The sequence below is a fragment of the Pecten maximus genome, chromosome 5 (genome assembly GCF_902652985.1).
Source record: "Pecten maximus chromosome 5, xPecMax1.1, whole genome shotgun sequence".
Classification (NCBI taxonomy): Eukaryota; Metazoa; Mollusca; class Bivalvia; order Pectinida; family Pectinidae; genus Pecten; species Pecten maximus.
The window spans coordinates 7998120-8021303 of NC_047019.1; the positions used below are offsets into that span (position 1 = coordinate 7998120).

Genomic DNA, 23184 nt, shown 5'->3' on the forward strand with positions numbered 1-23184 from the left:
ACTAATATTGGGAATAGTCTTCTGGAGCGAATACACAGATAGGTTATCTTTTACAGACAACTGATAGGGACGAACATGTATGTCGAACGCACTCGAGATGGGAGCATGTCGAACGCACCGCAGACGTATCTATTGAATTTGTGCAGGAAGCGATGCAGAACATGCACAGATAGCATATATATGTATATGTATTTGTGTGTGTTTGCGTTGTAAAGGCAAGGAAATACACTTAGAAGAAACCCGTAGACTCAAGAAATGTCCGGAATTTAATTTGTAACGTAATACCCATCTTAGATCTCTTTGGCAGTTTTTATAGAGAACCCTCAAAAGAGGAACATGACAAAAGAAATATCAGTACTCGAGTGACGTCTATATGAATCCCTACGGGTGAAAAAAGAGCTCTTTTCTGTTCTTCTTGAGCAGACGACAGAACCAAGGAAAGGTTAGATAAAATTACGTAATCGCGTTACCAATGAAGCGAGACATTCCTTTAGAATAACGAGAATATAGAAATAACTTTAGAATTATTTGTTACTTTACCAATTTAAAATTTAAATTCAAATTCTTGGAAGGCGTGACGCAAGCAGGCATGTATGGTTCTTATATGAACTGTTGTTCCGCCTGAACCAAGTCCGTCATGAAGATGTGTTTCTGAAGATTGTAGCTATTTTCTTGAATAAGGTAGTGGGTACATGTGGAATAGATACTTTCTATATACGAGAATAAAGAGTAAAGTTTTAAAAACAAAAACCAAACCAAAACCAAAGCCAAAAACAAACAAAAATATACACTCCGACTGTCGTTCGAGTGCCATTGTACTCTCGTTTGCCATCAAGCCTATACAATAACATCATTTTTCAGGTTGCCAAAACTTAAAATTTAATTTGATATAAATTTCACATCCTTTGAACTTCGAATGAGCTACCGAGGGGATGGAGTCACTAGTAATATTATAAAGTAAAATATTTTGTTGTGCAGGTCCTTACACGTACATATCCGGAACTGCATTGTATGAATTGAACCTGAAAATGTAACCAAACTTACCAAGTACATGTATGGGTACCTAGGGGGCTGTAGCCAAATGTACATGATTAGATACCTAAGGTATGGAGAATGTGCCCACATATCCCCTTAATTGTTTATATATCTAACACATGTACGTTATCTTTAGTCTAACGCCGATACAGACGAGGGAGTTAGGTATGCTGAAGATTTACCGGGAAATCTCCGGCTTAAACTCACTTTCATCTAGATCCGGTGTGATCATCCTTTGTGATCATACGAATTGACCCCTCATTCCTTTGAACACACGTTAAGACACTGCTAGTCTGTAGTACTCAGGATCTACGTTTGGTTTACAGGTGAGTTTGATACCCGATTGTAGCTAACGTTTAATTCATAGCACATGAAATGATATTTTCCAGTATCAAGTTATTTATAGACACTGAAATCTTATGGAAAGAAACAATTCAATCGAACATGCCTTAATGGACACTTATGACATCACAAACACCTGTCCATAATGAACACTTGTTTTGGCTTCAACAATAATTCTCTGTGAACGTCTAAACAGGGGGATAACCTGTCTATAAAGGACTTTGTTTGCTTTAATCGTCGATTTCGACCGGGTTTGGCAGAAAATGTTATCAAAATAAATCAATAGCGATCATAACTAGCTTTATAGAAAGTAAACTGATGTCTGTAAGATCTTGGTATGCAGTTTCGTTGACAAACCGTTTTATAACAAAAATGTAACTCACAATTCAGCATTGTCCACTGACACAAACATAGCTAATTGTCACGCGGAGCGGGAGGGTGCACGCGAAGTGGGGGGGGTGCACGCGGATAGGAAGGGGGCGCACGCGAAGTGGGAGGGGTGCACGCGGAGAGGGAGTGGTGCACGCGGAGAGGGAGGGGTGCACGCGGAGAGGGAGTGGTGCACGCAGAGAGGGAGGGGTGCACGCGGAGAGGGAGGGGTGCACGCGGAGAGGGAGGGAGTGTTTGCTTTGGGTTGTTATCGGACCTTCAATATGAAGTTCAGCTGCTGAAACATCACCGTTAAACCATATATCTCCTGTAAATATGATACAGAAAAAATTGACAGAAAGACGGAAACAGGTGTCATTGTTTGGTTAAGGTGAGACAGTGTTTGTATCTAATTCATTTATGTTTGTACAGGTAGATAAAACTGGTATCCTAGGTGGTAGGACGAACTCCAGACAACTCTCACGAGGACAAACGAGCGTGCTAGTAAAAACGCCCATCACTTCAAATGCAGGTTAAAAGAACGTCCATCGTTTGAGGAAAGACTATATTAAATGTTTACTGTCTTTGTTTTGTCAAACCAACGCTTACATTTCCAAGGCCAAGCAAAAATGAACGGATCATCATTCGGAAGACCTCTGGTGTAAAGGTTATTTATATTAAACATTGCTCTGTGACAAATTCAAAATGTCACTTAGGTCAGGGTTATAGAAATAAAATACCAAAGCATGTAATATCTACCGAACAGTGACAGGTATACCGGACATTGTCGAACTATACCGAACAGTGACATATATACCGGACATTGTCGATATAAACCGAGCAGTGACAGGTATACCGGACATTGTCGATATATACCGAACAGTGACAGGTACATCGGGCATTTTCGATATAGAACAGTGACAGGTATACCGGACATTGTCGATATATACCGAACAGTGACCGATAAACCGGATAATGTCAATATATACCGAACAGTGACAGATACACCGGACATTGTCGATATATACCGAACAGTGACAGGTACACCGGACATTGTCGATATATACCGAACAGTGACAGGTACATCGGGCATTGTCGATATAGAACAGTGACAGGTACACCGGACATTGTCGATATATACCGAAAAGTGACCGATAAACCGGATAATGTCAATATATTATATACCGAACAGTGACAGGTATACCGGGCATTGTCGATATACTCCGAAGAAGAACGATACACTACGAACATTACCGATAACAGTTTGTGTATCAATACTAAATGGGGCCCCGTGGAGTAAAAACGATACGTGTTATACGTAAGTGTTGGGTTTGGTTTGGTATCGGAGTGATTAATTTCTTAAACAAAGGTTAGATCGTGTGTGAAAAACACAGGTGCTGCATTAGACCCGGATTTATAAGGGACGGTCGCTAAGTTTCAATTTCTGAACTTTGCAATGCTTTAAGAATGGAATATAAAACACACAGCGACACTTCTTTATGGTCAACTGAAATGTCATAATCAATGGTACTCTTTCCGTTCGTTATCAGTGGTCATATTGACATTCCTCTCGTATTGCGATTCTGACGTCTTTGAAGTAACAATGACGAATGCTATTTACTTTGCAAGCTTCCTGTCCCTCAGAGACCCCTCATTTCCAGGTGTGACTGGAATTTTAATATTATAGATTAACCAGCGTGAAATAGACAATCATCAACACAGATATTTATTTTAGCGATTGATGTATATACAAAAAATGTTTTCTAGCATGCGTAACCCCGAACGATGAAGAACCACATTCCGTTTGTCCTATGATGTCCGACCTTAATCGTAGTCCATGTAAACAAATCATAATGAGATCTATTGATGCTATATTCCATGCTAGAGCTTGTGATTACGTAATCACATTTCAATCAATGAATTTAATCAACGTTTGATATGCCTATAAAGACATTTTTCTAATTCCTATGAATTCTTATTATTTGTAGAGTTTGATATAAATATATAATTCTGATGCTTTCATTTAAAACACTGTTTATAGAATCTTATCAATTTGAATTGTATTATATCGTAGTTATCAATAATGAGAGTAAATCGTTAATACGTGGATGCTTTATGTTCCCTTCAATGTATGACGTATAAGGATTGTCTGGGTTGGGGGGTTTAGAAACTGTCAATGCCTAATGAAGACTTTTTTTTTACAGTCGATGGAGCTGTATAGTGTTGTCCCACTGACTTACCACACCTGGACCCGGTAGCATGCTACCCCAACCACTTTCATTCAGATGAACAACAGGTTAATCTGTCCTTAACGTCAACTTCAACGCTGACTGTCAAATAGGTGTTGGCAAACATATATACAAATTTTATAAAATGTGATTTGTCTCGGTCTGTGGACAGATTCTATATTAATCTTCCTCTCTTGTTATGACGCTCAACGGTCAGACTTAAGTTAAGTATTGTCAATTACTGCTACAGCTAAGATCATATAAGAGGAAGGAGTCCTAGTCGAACACTACCAATTCATTTTAGAGGACGTCATATAGAAAATAAGAAATATATATTTCTGTGACAACAGCTCATGATCATGCGTATATGATTTCATAAAATGAAATTAACAACTAATGTTAATGTCAATTATATTGCACTGTAGATAATACAGTTTTTGAGCCTGTGGATTTTTATTTCAAGTGTATTTCTTTTGTAGTCTATATAGACTGCATACGGCGAATGGACATTATTTTTAGACACAATGATTACCTATCCATTGTAGTATCAGTTAGGATTGTTTGATAATATATCATGTTTAAGACAATACTTAAAAACCCCCACCATCAGACCAAAGACCGACGTAGATAATCGGGTATATATTGTTGTTATATATATATAAACATTGTTTGTTTCTTTGTTTATTCGTCTGATGGGCAGGTTTTATTGTCGTAGATTTTGATACGACCAGACAATTAAAATGTTATTGATATTTGAGACCTTTAGGAGTGACTAATAGCCGTGAAGGGCTCTTGAAGAAGATTATTTATCAAAAGGAGACTACCTGATATCTAAAGACAATCATTCCCAGGTAAAACGGATTAGGGACTATCTAGCGGTGTATTGCCAGTCGTTTCTTTTATATTTGTATGCGAGTGTCTTTATAGTGATAAAAAATCAATGAAAGGGGGATTTTAAAATTCAACACGGATCGATCATAGCTCTGTGATGTGACATATTTGCTTTCTCCTACGAATAAAACCCATACTTGGGTTCGCTATATGAACCTAAACCTCCATTCACGGAAATTATTTATCTTAATATCCAAATAGAAAGTTTTTGCAAGATAGTTTGCATGTCTTTTCAAATGCAAACATGATTATAGCAAAATTATCATAAATAATCTGAAATTTTTATTTCTAACTTCGTATAAAGGAAAATGTACAAAAACTGCAAATTTTTTGAAAAATTCTGAAGTTGATTGGATCGTGATACAGATAGGCGAGTGTTTTGTATTAAGGAAGTTTACATTTGACAATATTGTTAGCCATGGAATATGGGACCATTTTGGTTCGTTTGTTTAGGATAACAGTCAATTTCGAATTTCATTACAATAAAAACCAGAACAAACACTATTGCGTGTTAATAAATATTGAAAAGTTTGATTAAGGTAAAGAAAAATGACTGGGAAATGTTTAACAGTTTGTTTGTTATTTACTAATACAACGTTTTCACGATTAAGATAAATAAATAAATATGAAAAAAATGAAGTAAACAGAATGTTGAAACGGGACGGAAGACCATGTTTGATTTTGTTTGATATCTCTGAAGAGTAAACACAGAAACACGAATCTTCAGTGGTCCACATTAGTCGCCTCCGTAGATAAATTTATTGTCAATTTGTTACCCAAATCTGTATAGGGTGAAAAATACAGCCTGTTTTATTGTATGCATGATTCATCAAAATATCGAAAGTGCTATTGGTAGACATTGGAAGGACGTCGGAATGATTGAGTTTCAGGGTTTGCCTAAGGGTTAATGTTTGTAAACAGGGTCCTGTTTCTACTGACAGCGAATGTAAATTGTACTGTAATAATGTTTCTGCCCCTATCCAGATGGTAGTCAGATGTATATTGTATAATAATCCATAAATCGCATTTGTCTATTGATCTCTTCTCATTAATATTATACAGTGTCCCTGTCCTCCATTGGCCACGCGTAAATCAAGTATGAATGGCGTTGTACCATAGACACAACGGAATGATCACCCTCACCCCGAGTCTTGTACGATTTAAAAAAAAAATGTAATTTAAAACCCAAGAAGAAATACAGTATTCTATATACACTATCGTGGGTGTTGAGCCCCTACACAGGAGGAATTCAATTATATATTTTATGAGATTTTCTGCATTGAAAAAGAAGATGGTGCTGACCCTTGGGTTCGGTCGAGTGAACTTTGCGGTCACAACTACATGTCAAGAAAAATGTCGAAGGAGAACACAGGAAGAGTTGTGGGGACATTCGATGGCAGATCACCATCTAACAGCTTATATCCAGTCTAGTATATACACATGAATCTGTAATGACATCGCCCCAAATCGTCCATTGAGTGTCATTTTCACAGCGAAGATGAATCCCTGACGAAAGGTACAAGTCTCGCTTAAATTGCTTTTCACCTATTCACACATATCCTGCTTCAATGCACTGTTCATAGTGACCGCACAATCGAATTTGACAACCTTAAATTAGCCATAATCTTCATATTTCAATTTCTTCTTTGATGTACACCACCACAAAATTAGATTCAGCGCTCTCACAATGTACATTGAATACAATTTTAGATGACTACCATGTGGTATACCAACACGAAAAAGTAATCTTAAACATGTTTCATCCATAGCTTTATAAATGCAACTCAGAACACGGTACAGAATGTTCAAACACACACAAACATGTTATATATATATATACATTTAAACATAATAGGTCTAGATGCCCCTCCCACGTGTTGCCAAGGCGACGAATTCCGCGTCGTTAACTGACTTTTCCTGTTAAGATTTATGCGAATAGGTGCAATTTTAATCTCTCTCCATAGAACTACTTGCATATAAATCTGCAAACAACTTTGTATTTTGTGTTCCCGACACTACTATTAAATGGTCGTATAAAAACCAAAGGTCAAAGGGCACGTGAATAATAACACCATGCGGGTAAATAAATTACACCTTTACATCAACACTAGCCACGGAGATAGCGGCCATTATCTCGCTAGGCCGCGGTCTGAAATGCCGGAGAAAAACACCATTTCAAAGGAACAGGGTACTAAATTTATAGTCTTGTACAAACTGCTTAATCGTAAAGTTTACCACAATGCTTCCATTGCACGTAACCGGATTAGCCAATATGAAATGCTGTTTATAGCTTATTTCGACTTAATAGTGATTTATCTACGTTTTGCTCCCAAACATTTCCGCTTGATGAACAATATAAAGACTTAATATTTTTTAGTTATTTTTGATCTCTTGCTAACGACTATTTTATTAGAACCCAGAAATGTCCTGAAAGATCGATAAGAATTGTTGAGAAATGCTGTTCCTCCTACCATTCTTCATGTCCAATGATACCAGTGATGTCAGATTTGAACAAAATACGGCGTTACAACAATTTTCAAGTAGACACGAGTTATGTGAAAGAATTAACATTAATAACATGCTAGTATTCATATCAGTCTACTTTGAAATGATGCAATCACTTGTTGATTTCTATGTATGTTACACCCAACATGAATCATTTCGAAATTTACCAAAAAAGATGCACCGAATTCAAAGTAATCACTACAGCAATACTGCTATTTGAGAATTCCTAAAACTCATCCATGGGGCTGTTAATATCAGAACAACTAACGAGATCACTCGCCGAGTTTGGTTTCATCATTGATGATTCTATAGAATTAGCCATACATAAATGTAAAAATGTTATACTTTTCTTTGTGGCTCGTTGATGTTTGAAGTCATTGAAAGTCAATGACTATATGATGATGTTGCAATCAAATCTTTTAAGGGATGCGAATTCATAATTAGCGAAGACTTTCCGTAGAGCTCTTGGATTTTATATCTCATTAACTGTTTATATATGTTAATATATATATATCCATAACTTATCTAATTCACACATATTTTAAGAGTTTAATTACAAAAATGAAATACATGTACATATTTCCAATGAATTACATGCTAATCAAATAGATTACATCGATGACATGAACTAAAGTAATTTACCTCTGAAATTGACTTTTCTTGGTAAATATAATGTATGAACACAACTGTCATACAGTGCTTTCTGCCATTCAAATAATTCATAGTAAAAACGACCAACATCCCAGTGTTTTTCGCAAGGATATCTTATATCAGAGCTTAAAAAACCGCTATTCAATATTGAAGAAGCACGTTTTATAAACAATCACAATAAACTTCAATGATAACAAAAATACTCACCATCGAAATAAACATCCAAACTTCATTACAGCGAGCAATCCACATAGTAGTCACAACAACTATTTCACCTTTTAGATATACAGTATTTACTTATTTGAAACCCAATGATGATAAAAACTGCTATATATGATTTCAGGTTTCCAGAAAGGCCATATTTCATAGTTAGACACCTGTACGTGGAATGCCATACCAGACAAGTTGGTTTGTTTACATCATTGCATCCATCTATCACCACAGGTAAACAAATTGGTTTTGATGACAGGTAACGTTTTACACGTCTAAAGCTATATATCACCTATGATTGACACCTAGACTGACCCACGGGTACCCGCTGTCCATACCATACCCGGAGGCCTTTATCACCTGCCCGTCATAATATGTTGCATACCATACCGTTATCCGTAATGTAAATAATATTTATCCTATAATCAGTGCTCGTAATACACTACATAATCTACATGTCATACTTAACCATCAAATGTTTCCTTGATTGTTTAAAAAAATATATGCATTTGTATGATTCATGCCAAGAAGACATTCATATACCAGGTAGGGCGGCATTACGACTTCTATGTCTGTGCCTCCATTTAATGAACACAATATTTAGAAGACTTCTTTTTTGTTATCGAATTGTACTCTTTTTAATATGCCAATAAAGATTGTTTAATTGAAATAAAAGCATTATATATGTTACTAATTAATATACCTTTCTACGTTATTCATGGCATTACCTATTTACCAAACTGTTTATTTACCATCTAGATATCTAGGTCAATACACTTATATGAGTTTTTAATTGTTTTCCAACCAGTTTCTTTACTTGCATCTACACATTGACTTTTAATAAATATGAATGTTCATCTTTGTTCTTTGGTGATACACATGAAGTATAATTTCAGCTGATTGAAGTCATCGTTTTTAAAAGTGACACATAAGTCATTATGCATACCTGAAATGATTAATACTTTTATATGTACGATGAATTATTATCAATTCATATGTAGAAAACGATTATTATAGAAAAATAAATCCAACGGCACCAGTCTGACATATATCTCATAAAGAACAGTGCTATAAAGAGATCACGTTCCTTTGTTCTTGGTCAAGTAATACACAGCCAGTTAAGAATCTGTTGCATATTTCGATATTTATTCTTTTTCTTTTCAGAATTGTGGTATATCATAAAGAGTGCCAATTTCATAAAACTAATGAAGGATGTACATTGCATTCCTGAAATTGTCTTTTTACTTTGCATGTTTTTATTATACATAAATGTGCTTAAAGATTTAGCAGATTTCAGTTTATTCATAATAAGTACCAAGTTCTAGTAAAGGATAATTAAAATATTTAAGAAAAATCTGAGAAATGAGAGAATAATATTTGCACAGTCATATATACACTTTTATCTTCACTCGTAGAACACTCTCAGTTAGATGCTATATACAATTCAAAATAAAGTAATTGTTCTCAATATTTTGCATAATGAACATTATTTTAAAATAGATACACGAAATTTTTAAACTACTATTAAATCTATGAATGTATTTACATACTTGATAATGATAGTTAGTGGGTGCACGTGTCAAGAAGAAAATCGATATGTTAGCAGGTAAGATGAATAGCGTTAACATTAATTTTGTATAAAATATGGATAATGTTATAGCTATCGATATATGTACATATATAAGAATGATTAACGGTAACACACGGAATGCCTCACCTTCGAGTCATAGTCGATACCGACACTGCAGGCTTTTTTTTAGCCACACATAAACGTCTAGTTCATATTATGCCCGATCTTCAGGCTTTCAGCCGTTATATCAAAGTTTGGTTTCTCAACCTCTTTCTCAAAATGCATATTGACTAGCAAGTTTGTTTCAGAGCTGACTGGTTTAGTATTCCAGCCCCGATTTATAGTTTTGCTTTCGTTTAAAGTATGGTTGAATATTGTATAGATTGATGTATGTCGAGGCTGAGTTAATGTTAACATCTTTCTCGTAATCAAAGTGCAAATCTTTAGATTAATGTATAAGTATATATAGATAATGTCTTTTATGATTTACTGAGATGTAAAAATGGATATCCAAGTTTAAGGATGTGGTTGCATTTCAGATATTTATCATACTATACACTTTAATTTGTAGAACGTGACGGGAAGTTCGCTAGCACACATCTACAATATATAATTTATCAAATTCGTTAAGCAATATCGTCATAGACTATGTATTTTGACATCAGACAAATGGTATTAATGATGAAAATGCACTTTGTATAAAATGAGTTTAAGATGTAGATCAGATGAGAACACATCTTTAATTAGCTTAATATGCAAATACATGGTACATTCCATACCGATGTATTTACTTGATAATTATGCAATACTTTGAGTTGATTTCAATTTCATGAGAATTAGCAAACCTATATATTATACTGAATTATATTGCCATTGTTGAATACCTATACGGTATATACGTAAAGATCTATTATCAAAAGACATCAGGGTCGAGAGTAAAGCTGTTGCACCAAATATGATATTCAATATTATGAACTGTATTTTGCATTTCAGAGTATTGTTTGTAATGATCGTTGTCGCACGTGCCGTATAATTATCTGTATTTTTATGTAAATACAACCTACACAACATGCCTATAAAACACCTTCCACTGACATGGTCGGTAAAATCAGCGTTTGCTTTTTCGGTCACAGATTGTGGTATGTCAACTCTTCAGATTGGGTTTATAGAATTTAATTGAATGTTTTTACAATAAACCTTAATTTTCTTCGTAAAAAGTAACCGTTCACTATTTATTGACTCTAAGCATAGATGAACAATGCATAGCCTTTTTGTCGAAATACAAGTTTCTATAGGCATTGTTTGCTTGAACCGGGGGTCTCCAATACTGTTTTGAAATTTCGACGTTATGTCAATATTAACTACAATTTAGTTTTCCCGAGACGAGGAAAAAAGCTCAACTTCATGGAAGGTAATCATGACAGTAGTTTATACAATAACCTACCTAGAATGTGGATAAATATTTTCCTTTGCGCATACGTGAATTGGTTTTTATTAGCCTGTCGTTTACATAGTGCCAACATTGACCTCATCACCCTCTCCCCACCCCTTGTCTTGTGTAACTGTTTGGTTTTCATTGATAATTGCGGTAGTTTGTATTTTCTTATATTATATAAATCGGAAGCCTACAATTGTGTAGGAGCGGTTTTTGTCACCAGAATATACTGTAAATTTGTAAATAAAGACATGTTTAGTAAAATCAAAACTCGTCAGCAATTTCAGCATTTTATATAAAACGATTTCAAAAGAAGCTAAAATTTCCCAATAACAATTCCTTTTCTTTCGCCAGTTAAACACTTTTTTATTGTAACCATACATTTATTATGATTGTTGGTTTAGAACGATGAATTATGGCTAAGCAAGCAAGCTCTGCACATGGAATCTGAACTTATATACAAATTATATATCTGTTAAGTAAACGTATATATTTAGTTAAGGCCTAGCATGTCTGATAATAAACATATACATAAAGATGTTATAATGAAACCATGGTCCAAGAAGTGTGACCAATTTTCGAAGTAGTCCTCCCCTTTCTGAAAGCAAGAATATATCCGAATATAAACTGCCTTGCATAAAACATTTAGAAAATGAAGTTGGACTACCCCTCTCTTTCTCTGTTCATAAATAAACACGAAATAATCAATAATACTTTATAGCAAGTGCTTCGAAAAGCCATTATCTCTTTTTAAAGAGAATTATGTTAAAGCATATTTCTACAACTGTTTGAAAACTAAGGAGTAAATAAAATAAATAATCTGTATTCAGAATGTCTACCGAGATAACATATTAGATTGTATTCAAAACGTAAATAAACATGAAAAAAGCAATAAAACTTTATAGCAAATGCTTGGAAAAAACATTATCTCATTTTTAAGAGAGTTATGTTAAAGTATATTTCTACGACTGTCTTAAAACTGAGGAGTACATGAAATAAACAATCTAGAGTGTCTACTGAGATAAAACTATTCGACTGTATATATGTATCAGATGAACATTTACGTGAAAGGGTACTTTACTTTACCACCTCCTATTTGGTTGAGACAAAACTGGAGTAATTATATTACCTCCATCTGTTCTCATGTTTGCGGTATGTAGCTGTACAAAAGGGGAGTAATGCCTCATATTACATTAGGTAAATCAGTGGTTTGTGTTCGATTTAAGATCATAGAGATACAGGAATTCACGTAATACTATTGGCACGATATAGTTACCTAGGTATACTTAAGAATGTTGGTTGGTCACGAAAGGAATAAAAAAAATATAGCTTAGACCTTATGTAAAGATTGTAATTCTGAGATGATGTAATCAAACAATGATAATAAAAATCAAAAGAACAATTTCAATGTTAATCAGAATCTAACATTCTTAATCTGATTTATGATGCTCTTCACAATACGTAAATGTTTTTCAACCAAACCTCAGATGTCCAACAAAACAAATGTAGTTGTGTATGATATTAGAATAAGCAGACAGTATATCAAAGTATCTAAACACCATTGTCAAGACACTATATATGATGTAAATTACAAAAAAAAATTGGGGCTGGGGGAAATAGTGGCGCCAGGCTTTCAACAAGGCGCTTGGCAACCATTGAGGACTTCCATCATAAAATAGGTTGTGGTAAACACTGAATGTAACGTAATGATGTAGTGAATTTTAACTGTTTCAGCCCCGCCTAAATGCTACGAAAGGTGGTAAACAAACACCTTAATTAATTTCTATAATATATAAAAATATGTGATTCATAATTAAGTGTTATTTTAGTAAAATGCTCATAAAATTTTCAAAATGATTTCACGTATAATCTTATGGAATTGAAATCCTTGACATGCTTGTATAGCAAACGGTTGTTTTTGTTACTAGTTCAAACTTTTGCAGTTATTTTAAAGACTTCTTTCGTGATTGCTTTTCATTCTTAGAAAATAATTATACACAGAACCTGTGAAATCAACAGTTGTTATCACAGCAATACTATTATAAAGGTCATACTTGTTTACTGTTTGGTTCCACTGGTTTCAATAACATCACTGTATATAATATATATGAGTATATAACATTGATGTTACATATCTGTGACCTCAGATCGATCAAATTGTAGCCGAGATCGATAAAACTGTCATGTGCCTGCGGGCTGGACAAGGGTCATCTGCCATTTTGACGGACAATGCGCGAACAAATGGACAAGTAGGTTTTACAACGTATTGTCCAAAGGGACCAAGCGTCCATAAATTACCACCTAACTAGCCTTAACACACACGTGTCAGCAGACATTCTCGCAATGTAATTACAGTGTTGTACACACGATATAATTACACCTGGTACCGACAAAATCTGTAATTACACCACAATATACAATTGATTAATTAAACTACACACGTAAATAACGTTGGCCATATTTATGGTGTTGTGCAGGGATTTTTTTAATATATGATATCTCTTATCAAATTATATCCAACATACTAGACATAATGTAACTAATGAGGCTAGTAACATATTATTCACTCCGGTAAAGAAGAAAAATGAAATTTTCATTAAATGTGATATTTATTGAATTTTTAATAAAACGGGAAAAAACCACTTGAAACCCAATAAAGCTAATATAACGCACAGTCATTCACCATAGGTTCATGGAAAATATGAATAAATATGCAAATTAGGTATCCGGTCATCGGGAAAAGGCAGTACTTAGTATTCAGCGCCCACAGCCAGTAATATATTCTATTCCTGCACATCAATCGTCAACATGGTGCACATGCCTCAAAGGAAAATTGTGAAGCTATTGTGGAAAACTTAACATGGAGTTCTTTGATGAAAAAACCTTCTTTGATACTTTCTTATTTTTCTGTAATATCAACTCGATTCGGATATTTAATTAATAATTTTATTGCCTTCCATGTTTGTCTGGTTTTTATCAATGTAATAGTATGAATTATATGAAAGTGTCATTTTGCAATGGCAAAAATGAATTTATATCTCTCTCCAGAGTTTATTTATCAATAAATGTAGCACATTAATTAGAACGGACCACACTAAAAATTATCACATTACTGATTTGTCATATTCTGTTGATTTTAAAGGAGACATAATCAATAAATATGTTGATATCAAGGGAATATCAACTTCCTCCATGAATTTTTTATGGTTACAAGTATTGATCAAGTTTAAAAAGTAGTCCAGACTCATTTTCTAAGAAATACAATGTGATAAATTAAACAATATGTATATTTAGTGTGTATAAGTTGTATATAATTTGAAGTATAGACTAGTTACACCAAAAAAGGAAAATATTTACACGATTTTATGGATAAAAAATGATTGCAATAGATGCGTTTTTCATAATCTTATGGTAGTTTGAAATCTCATATTTATAATACCTTTATTTATATGAATTATTTCACATATTCATAATTACAACAGGTAAGTACATACTGATGGTAGGTGACAGGGACATGACGTGACAGTTACACAGGTGAAAATGTCTTCCTATACAACACAGCTATGCTAAACACCAATCAGGTGTTAATCACATAAATCGGTTACCAAGGTGACATAATTGTAGCAATTTGATTGATTATAACATTGATTATGACGTAACCACCACAGACTGACGTAATGCGTATGTAAATGAAAATATTATTATTCATCAACTTGATAAAAATCCCGCCCTTATTTATTTGATGAAATAATGAAATAAAAAAGTAAACATTACTTATTTACATTAATTAGATTTGTCAGTTGTTAAAAATAAACAATAAATATATGTGTTTTAATATATACAGGATCTGAAACGAGTTCTCATTTCTTCCGAGATGTTATGAAACAATTCTTTAAAATCTTCTATAAAATTGAAACAAATTTAAGATACATTTTATAATATAACTCAGAAGTACATTTCGACAGGGCTAAAAATCAAAATGTGGAGGACTTATTCAAACGGTGAGAGCCATTTTTGCGCTATTCAAAGTTCATGACTTCACGTCATTGTGCATATTATGACGTCATAACAGCCAACGAAAAACGCCTAAGTGTATAATACGATAGTGGCATCTGCAAATATATTACATGGGTAAATTCACAGGATAGCTGGCCGACTATGACGTAAATCTAGATATCAGATGTGGCATGGTATATGTAAGACTGGTGTATATCATATCTATGTTATACATACAAGGTTACAGTCAATACAGAAAACCACATGCTTAAAGATACAGGTAGATAACTATGGTTAATATGATTGCATACCATTAACGGTATATGTATATCAAATGTGTTTACCCACTTATAATAATATACAACTCTACGGTTTCATATAAATGATGATATATCCGTTTTTAAATACTAGTCTTTGAGAGGAGAGTGTGAAGTGTTTCTCTTCTTCGGTAGAAATAACATTATTGACATATTCATTGTGTTTAGCAAGTCATTAAGTTTTTTTAAAAGAAATCTACACAAAACTGACACTTGGATATATAACAAAATGTATTGTACTGTGATAACGGGGACAGTTACCATTGTCACAAGCCAAACACAACACTATTATTGTTATATTCGAACATACAGAACCACACCAATTCAAATCGAGGTTGTATCATTTGTCCGCAAGAAGGTCATACCATGACTTTTATCTTATCCTATGTAGGAGTTCAACGCAAAATATCATAATTTGAATATTAAACAAATCATTTTCGATTTTGTTGGGACAATGGAATAGTTTTTTTTCGCCTGCGTCGTGATTGATGTCTTTTACAGTTCACATAAAACTTGCACTCGATGGCTCGATGTTGGACTTACAATGTGTTTATATTCCATCGGAGCTCTGAATGAAACCAGTATGAACGAAAGCAATTAACGGTACACGTTGTTAACACTATGCTATGTTTAATACAAATTAACACGTAATGTTATTGAGGACAACAAAGGGTTATGGTTTTATATGTAATAAATTGTAAGTCCATAATTTCATTTTTTTTTCATCACAATGTCATAATGCGTTTATACCATTCAGTATGTATTTGTTAACTTAACTCAACATTCCACCCTCATTAGAACCGCTGCATACAACGTTGACTACAAATATGAATGTATGTGTAGAGAAAATAGTATGTCCCTCCCCGCCCGTAGTTGTATATTTGTGTTTCTAACATACTTACATGTGACCTGGTAGTATATATTTGCTTGTTTGTAGTAGTATATTTGTTTTTCTAGTATATATAACGCTGAGATGTCGTGATACACAGCAATACTTAAATGATTACCAACATTATTTATTGAATGAAATAGTTGAAATGTGACATAATTGACCAACGTTAAATAAATCCTGGAACCATTAAATATGTTACTGACACCGTTAACCCATTTCTTTTACAAATATTCATTTAGTTTGACAGGTTTCGAATCCATCTTTTTTATGGGCAGTGTTCAACCATAAGAACGAATGTTTTTGTTACACGACAGAAGAAAAGGACCGTGAAAACACGAGAAAATTTAATTTAGGGTAGAAAATGAGTATAAACAGGCTTTACCGTTCACAGGTGTGCTGTTTTATATTTATTAGGCGTACTGTGCTAAACCAATATGGTGTTAAGGATGACGCAGACTCTACCCTGGAAATGACAGCTTTTATGTCATGCGACACCAATTCTGCTGATGAGAATAGATATAGATATTATATGGAACATATTGGAATGAATTGAAAATAATGTTTTCTTTAAATGTCTATTTATTCAAACTATTTCATCTATTTATATTTCAAAAACCAATCATCTTATTTAGAAACATATGAACAGGAAGAAAAAGATAAATCGTTGAGATGGTTTGGAAAAGAGAGTTATTAAATTGTACAGAAAAAATCAACATAAAATGTAATATGTGAGATAATTACTTCATATTGCTGTAGAATGAAAATGAAGTTTTTTCTTTTTTTACTTATATGATATATATCGTGTAGTTGGTTAATACAACAAAAGATGGACATATAACCATGGCGACGATGGAGTTTGAGGCTTGGTTTTAATTTTAAATTAAATTAGAAATAAAAATCGACATGAACACGAGCTCAAAACAGGCATAAAATAAGAAACATGAAAATTACCACTGCATAATCTTGACAAGATATGAAATAGTAAAATTCTTTTTTTTCTTTTTTTCCCCTTTTTGTTGTAAGCTTAATTAGTTCTTTTCGAATTTCATTTGGTAAAAGTAGATGTCTATATATAAATCTGGTTTAGTATAATTTTGTCTGGTTGAATGCATGTAAGGATTGAAATTGGGCGTACATGTACCCAATGACATACATATAATACGCTATACTGATTAAAGTATCCTTTAGCTACGCTGGACGTTGTGCATGGTAGGGAATGCCAAGCAGCATTTCAATAAATGGATTACCAGTATATTGAAGTGCAAACAGTACACCAGATCAATAGGAACATCCTTCGGGGCGCTCTGATAAACAGGTACAGGGATATGGCGCTTGTCAGGCGTAATCGGGGGAGTATTTACACGCCTTATATGGAATATTGTACCTTCATTTACACGTCATACATGCAAATCTCTCAGTAATAACATAACCGATAAACTAATCTTAGTCATTATCACGTTGGAAACCTTGTGCTAGCACAATACTTTGGTCTCTATACAAACGTGTTTAACATTCAAATGGGAAAATACATAATATTAAAAATGTAACCACTACATCAACTATCAAGATATGAACCATCGCACTAAGTATTATGATAGAAATTTAGTGACATTAAATAAGCTTTAAAAACAGTTGCGACGCTTATTGCAGTGTATGGCGATAGTATTCATTTGATAGTGATCAGTGGTAATGATATAGGTCAAAGGATTTGAAATAAATGTACATGTACATATATAGAGGTTTCCTAACAAGAACAGAAAAGAGAAGCTTTAACTGTTAAAGATATAAAGACAGAAAAATAATCGACATTCAATAAGCCAAGAAAAACGAAAATAATTGAAATGCTTATTGCACTGTACAACCGTTTTATCCTTTATATAAAGATCAGTGGTGATGGATTCAAAAGATTTGAAACATATGTATACCATTGTCCTAATGAGGACAGACAATGAATTATAGCTTTAAACCGAATACAACTTTGTAATTTTGTGCTGAATATATTTTTCGTGTAAACTAAAACAGCAAAAAGAATAAATCAAACATATTATATTAATCATTTGATATTATGATTATCAATATGTTGTGAATGACTGTATCTTAAGTCTCTTTATTTACTTCATATTGTTAAGAGTAACTTGAATAATACTGTCATTGAAATTATATAAATCGTATTTTGTCCTAAAGGGATGCTAAAATAAGCTGCAGAAAGGAGTCCCTGTCACATACACTAGATATACAATACAAATAGTAAGGGTAATGAGGCATATGTTTATTGGACGTGCGTCTACACTTGGCTTCTGACCTGTACAGTTTGATGGAGTGGTGACCTAGTAGGATGGGGGACCTATCTGCTCGTCCTATGTATCTCAATGCATCACAACCACTGGCTCAGATCCGACAAGGAAGTGGGGACATAACATTAACCTCACTGGCAACATGGAGGGATACAGGTTAACATAAAAAAGTAATCTTCAAAGAAACTCCTTTTAAGCGGAGAATTTAAGCAAAGTCCTGTGAGGTTTGAGAAATTGCAAACATTTTTCTTGAGGAGTAAATTTTCTTATTCAGAAATCTTCCTTACTTAAACGTAAGACGTATTTGGTCTAATATGTATCTAGATTTTCAGAACTTTTGGTCGCTAGAATCAGTGGCGAGACTGTATTGTGTAGTTTTGTAATTATTATCATACATAGACTGCATCTATTACGTAAGTGGTATTAAAATGATGTCCCTATTAAGAATAAGTACCGTACGTTCATCAAATGCGAAGATGTAATTTTCTGTTACATATATACAGGTGTGCACATACATTAAATATTTTGACTAAAGGAAGCATTACCACCAGCATTTTGCTTTTCATAACTTACAGATAATCAAGCAAGATCTTGAAAACCCTTAATAAAAATGATGATACATAGAATATGTTAATAATAAAAACCTGTTTAATCACTAGCAGTTTGTAAGCTGTTTAAATATCTCGAGATTCGTGTTATCTCTTCAGATAACTTTACTCTGACTACACAAATTCAGCTGTCATCAAATTCACTGATAACTGTCTCCGGTAGAGGAAATTGTGAGGAGGAACATTACAATCACATTTTAAATGGCCTGCTATTTTAATATTTATCTCTATTTTGTAAAATGAAGCAGGATGTTTGTTGATTTGAACAAAGATTTCCATTTATATTATACCCCATACAGCAAGGATATGCATAGACAGATTTTACCATACCGATAACATCAGATGCATCCAAACAATGGCATGCCATTTTGTCAATGTAACGCCTTATGTATCAGTAAGTTTATTTTTAAAACCACTTCATTTAACAGGTAGACACATTGTGAAGTCCATATATGACAATTGTGCCTACACATGAAAAAGCCTCTACCGACACTTTTTTCTCTCTCCTTGTTAAATATTTGTAACATTACGTTTGTGATTAAACACAATGTTATTGTTTCCTTTTAAACACCCGCGATGTGATAAGGCTATGTGGTTAGAACATGTATCGGGACAAAGCATTGTACTTAATGACGGTAACTAACTAGGAAAGAAGATAATGAATGGAGTACAAATAAAAGCCTTTGTTCCAGACAGATGTGTATACCAAACTGTGTTTAGTGGGAGGTAAAACTGACGTTTTATGACGAATCTGTCACAGGTGTATACGGACCGGAAGAAGGCTTTGATGGTCAAAATATATACGTAAAAAGGCTAAGATCATAAACCTTTCATACGAATACATAATAATCCAATGATATGTATGACCCGATTCGTTTGATGTATATATACTTGATGGGAAATATGAATGACGACAAGGAATAAGTATGCATACGAATTCCAGTCAAAATATTTTAAACATCTTATGTAAGATTTTAAATGTAGCTTGTTATAGAGTTAATTCATTTTAAAGATATCCGTTATAAAAATGTTAATGAGTTTTAATCACCGGATATGAATCCATTAGCGGCTAGATACAATATTAGAAAAAATACCGTTGATATTCAATGGTCGCTGTCATAAATATCACAGATATGTAACAAGTAGACTTTCAAATATAATTAAAGAATTTCTAGTGGCGTTAACATGTCCTTAAACATATTTTCATATTCTTAATAAGAATTTCTTCTCCTAATCAAATAAATCGGAAACTGTCAAGTGATTGCCAACTGTATTACTGTAAATCCAAACACCGAGCCACTTACCTTCCAATGGATATGTACACAGTATGGATGTTGATTAAACACGTGGAGTGTTCTAGTCACTGTTAGTAAGTTGAGTACGACAGCTAGTGTGAAGTATCCCTTTCCGACACATGTAAACAACAACACGATTACTCCACCTCCTCTACATCAGTAATAAGTTCCCCAAGTACCAGTCCCGTATAAACTGAGCGACTGACAGTCTTACCTGGCAGGTATATCCGTCTACAGGTAGTGCTCAGGTAAAATATATACCTGTATCGATCAGTGGTATAAACAGGGGACTCCACACCTGTAGCCGTTCACCTGTCTCAATACGTTGCCTGGCTCACAATGGCCGTCGTTGTCCGACCTAGCCCATGACTATCAGGGTCCACGGACTTATAGAGAATGTATCATCATTCTTCTCCGGTGAATAGATTGTCATTCAATAGTTTGATCAGACGCATTAGGCCAACCATTCCTAGAGGTTGTTTAATTCGCCTGTGTCGCCCCTTTAGTATTCACTGGCTATGATTGATGCCTATACATGCATTCGTTGATTTGTCCTCCTGGATCTTAGTATGAAATTGCAATTTAATTTTCTCCTGTTGGACATCTTGTGAAGACTTCTATTAAACTTTCTATAACAGACCTAACGATGTTTCTTTAAACCACAGACGTTTGTAAGCAGTGTTTGCATTGTTGTCATTGATGTATTTAGCTAAGTACATGAAGTGTAATTTACGTGTTTATTTCTCCACAACATTGCAGTAGAGTTGATATTTTCTTCAAACAATCTGAATTATGTGCATGCCTACTCTGAAAGCGTTTAAGAACTCAAACAGTTTGTTCACTTTCATTCAGTTTGAATAACAACGTGATGGTGTGTATATACTTATTTCCAATTATGTTTACAACAAGTTACATAATAAAACTCGCTTTTATGACACAAACGGATTAAGGTATTATGCTGCAAATTAAGTTGTTTTTATATTGCGTGAAAGTAGCTGTTTTTCTCACCATTTACACACACAATATGAAATTACTGGGACATAATGTAACTTAAATGGCGATTTTTTTCATATACTAAAAACACTTTAAGTCAAAGTTATAAATGTCTATGCTTGATAAATTGTCTTACATGTATAATAAATGATAAATGTTTATGATACGAAGTAACGACGGTTTTGCTGCATGAATATATGAGAATTTCAATTGGTTTTTTCACTTAGATACTTTATTGCAAATGCACATTAAAATTATAATATTTGTATTTGAAAATGGTTTCGGACAAGTCAGCCAATTATGATTGATGTACCAAAATACATTTTAACCGAAACAGAACTTCTCTCTTATACATAAACTACTAACACGCCAAACCATACTGAATTGTTGTATCAAGTGACGTATTCTATCAGGAATGAGGAGCCATCAAGATATCTGATAAACACACACATTTGTTATATACGAATTCCATATAGTCAGTGTGTTGAGTAAATACTGATAGTAACATGTGCTTTGAATCGCTTTAATGCTATGATTTTGTTTTGTTATCAAAGTTGTTTGTTGAGTTGAGCTTTTTCCTCACTGCAGACATAATCTTATAAAATGATTTTGAAAAATGCTATGGTAAAAATATAAAACAAAAGAAGAAAGTTTTGGAATCTTACACATTCTATTTTTTCAATGTTCTTTAAGAAAAGGTGACCGATTTATCTGCACGGCATTCCATAATTAAGCAATAAAAAATAGATCATCAAATCAAAACAAATAATTAAAGTGATTGAAATCGAAGAAGAAATTCTACACGAGAAACAATAAAAACAGGAAACGCATAGTGTATATCAAATCTGGAAGCGGAATCAGGTTATCCGGATAATGGTACAAGCATCCCCCATAGAACAAATGAAGATGCTCGTCATCAATTCAAGAATAAAACTGTCACCAGGATTTAAAACAGATAAAAAAACTTCAATCATACCAGAAAATGATAAATTCCCCGGTATATTATATAGTTCATTTTAACTTTTGTTTTCAGTTCATGCTAATCAATACCCACGAGACGGATACATCGGAAGTGTTCATCTGATTTTTATTATTTCATATACATCCCAACGCACTATTTATGACAAACAAACGTTGTACATTAAACATTTGTTGCTGACAAACCCACATGGTTTAGTCAGTTGAAGTTGAAGTTTCAGGAGGTAATTTTGTTTTAAATCATTTTACTACTTGATATCCTTCGCCCACTGATGTTCTTTTTTCTCTCTTGAAATATGGATGAAGATGTTAGATTTTGATATAATTCTTGAAATTAAACATGAATAAGATTTACTAATTAAAAGTATTTCGTTCTCATCAACTTATAAAAGTTATTCGCAGAGATTGCGACTTGAAAAAAGGACAAATTTTGGGTAAAGTCATTGATACATTTTACCTAGATGTCAAATTGTAGACTAGCCTTGCCGAAAGAATGTCATTAAAACTACACCCAAACAAAAAAAAAGCCGAAGTTTTTAGACATAAATATGCAATATCAATTGTTTCATAAAAAC

General features: G+C 33.6%; 1 protein-coding gene across 1 annotated transcript in view; it reads right to left on the reverse strand.

Moving 5' to 3' along the window:
* Positions 1–21006, reverse strand: part of LOC117327037 (four-jointed box protein 1-like) — a 34392-nt gene extending 13386 nt beyond the window's left edge. Inside the window, exon 1 of the mRNA XM_033883860.1 lies at positions 20648–21006. The gene's annotated coding sequence lies outside the window, so the exon portion shown is untranslated. The remainder of the gene's footprint in view (positions 1–20647) is intronic.
* Between the last annotated feature and the right edge of the window lie 2178 nt (positions 21007–23184).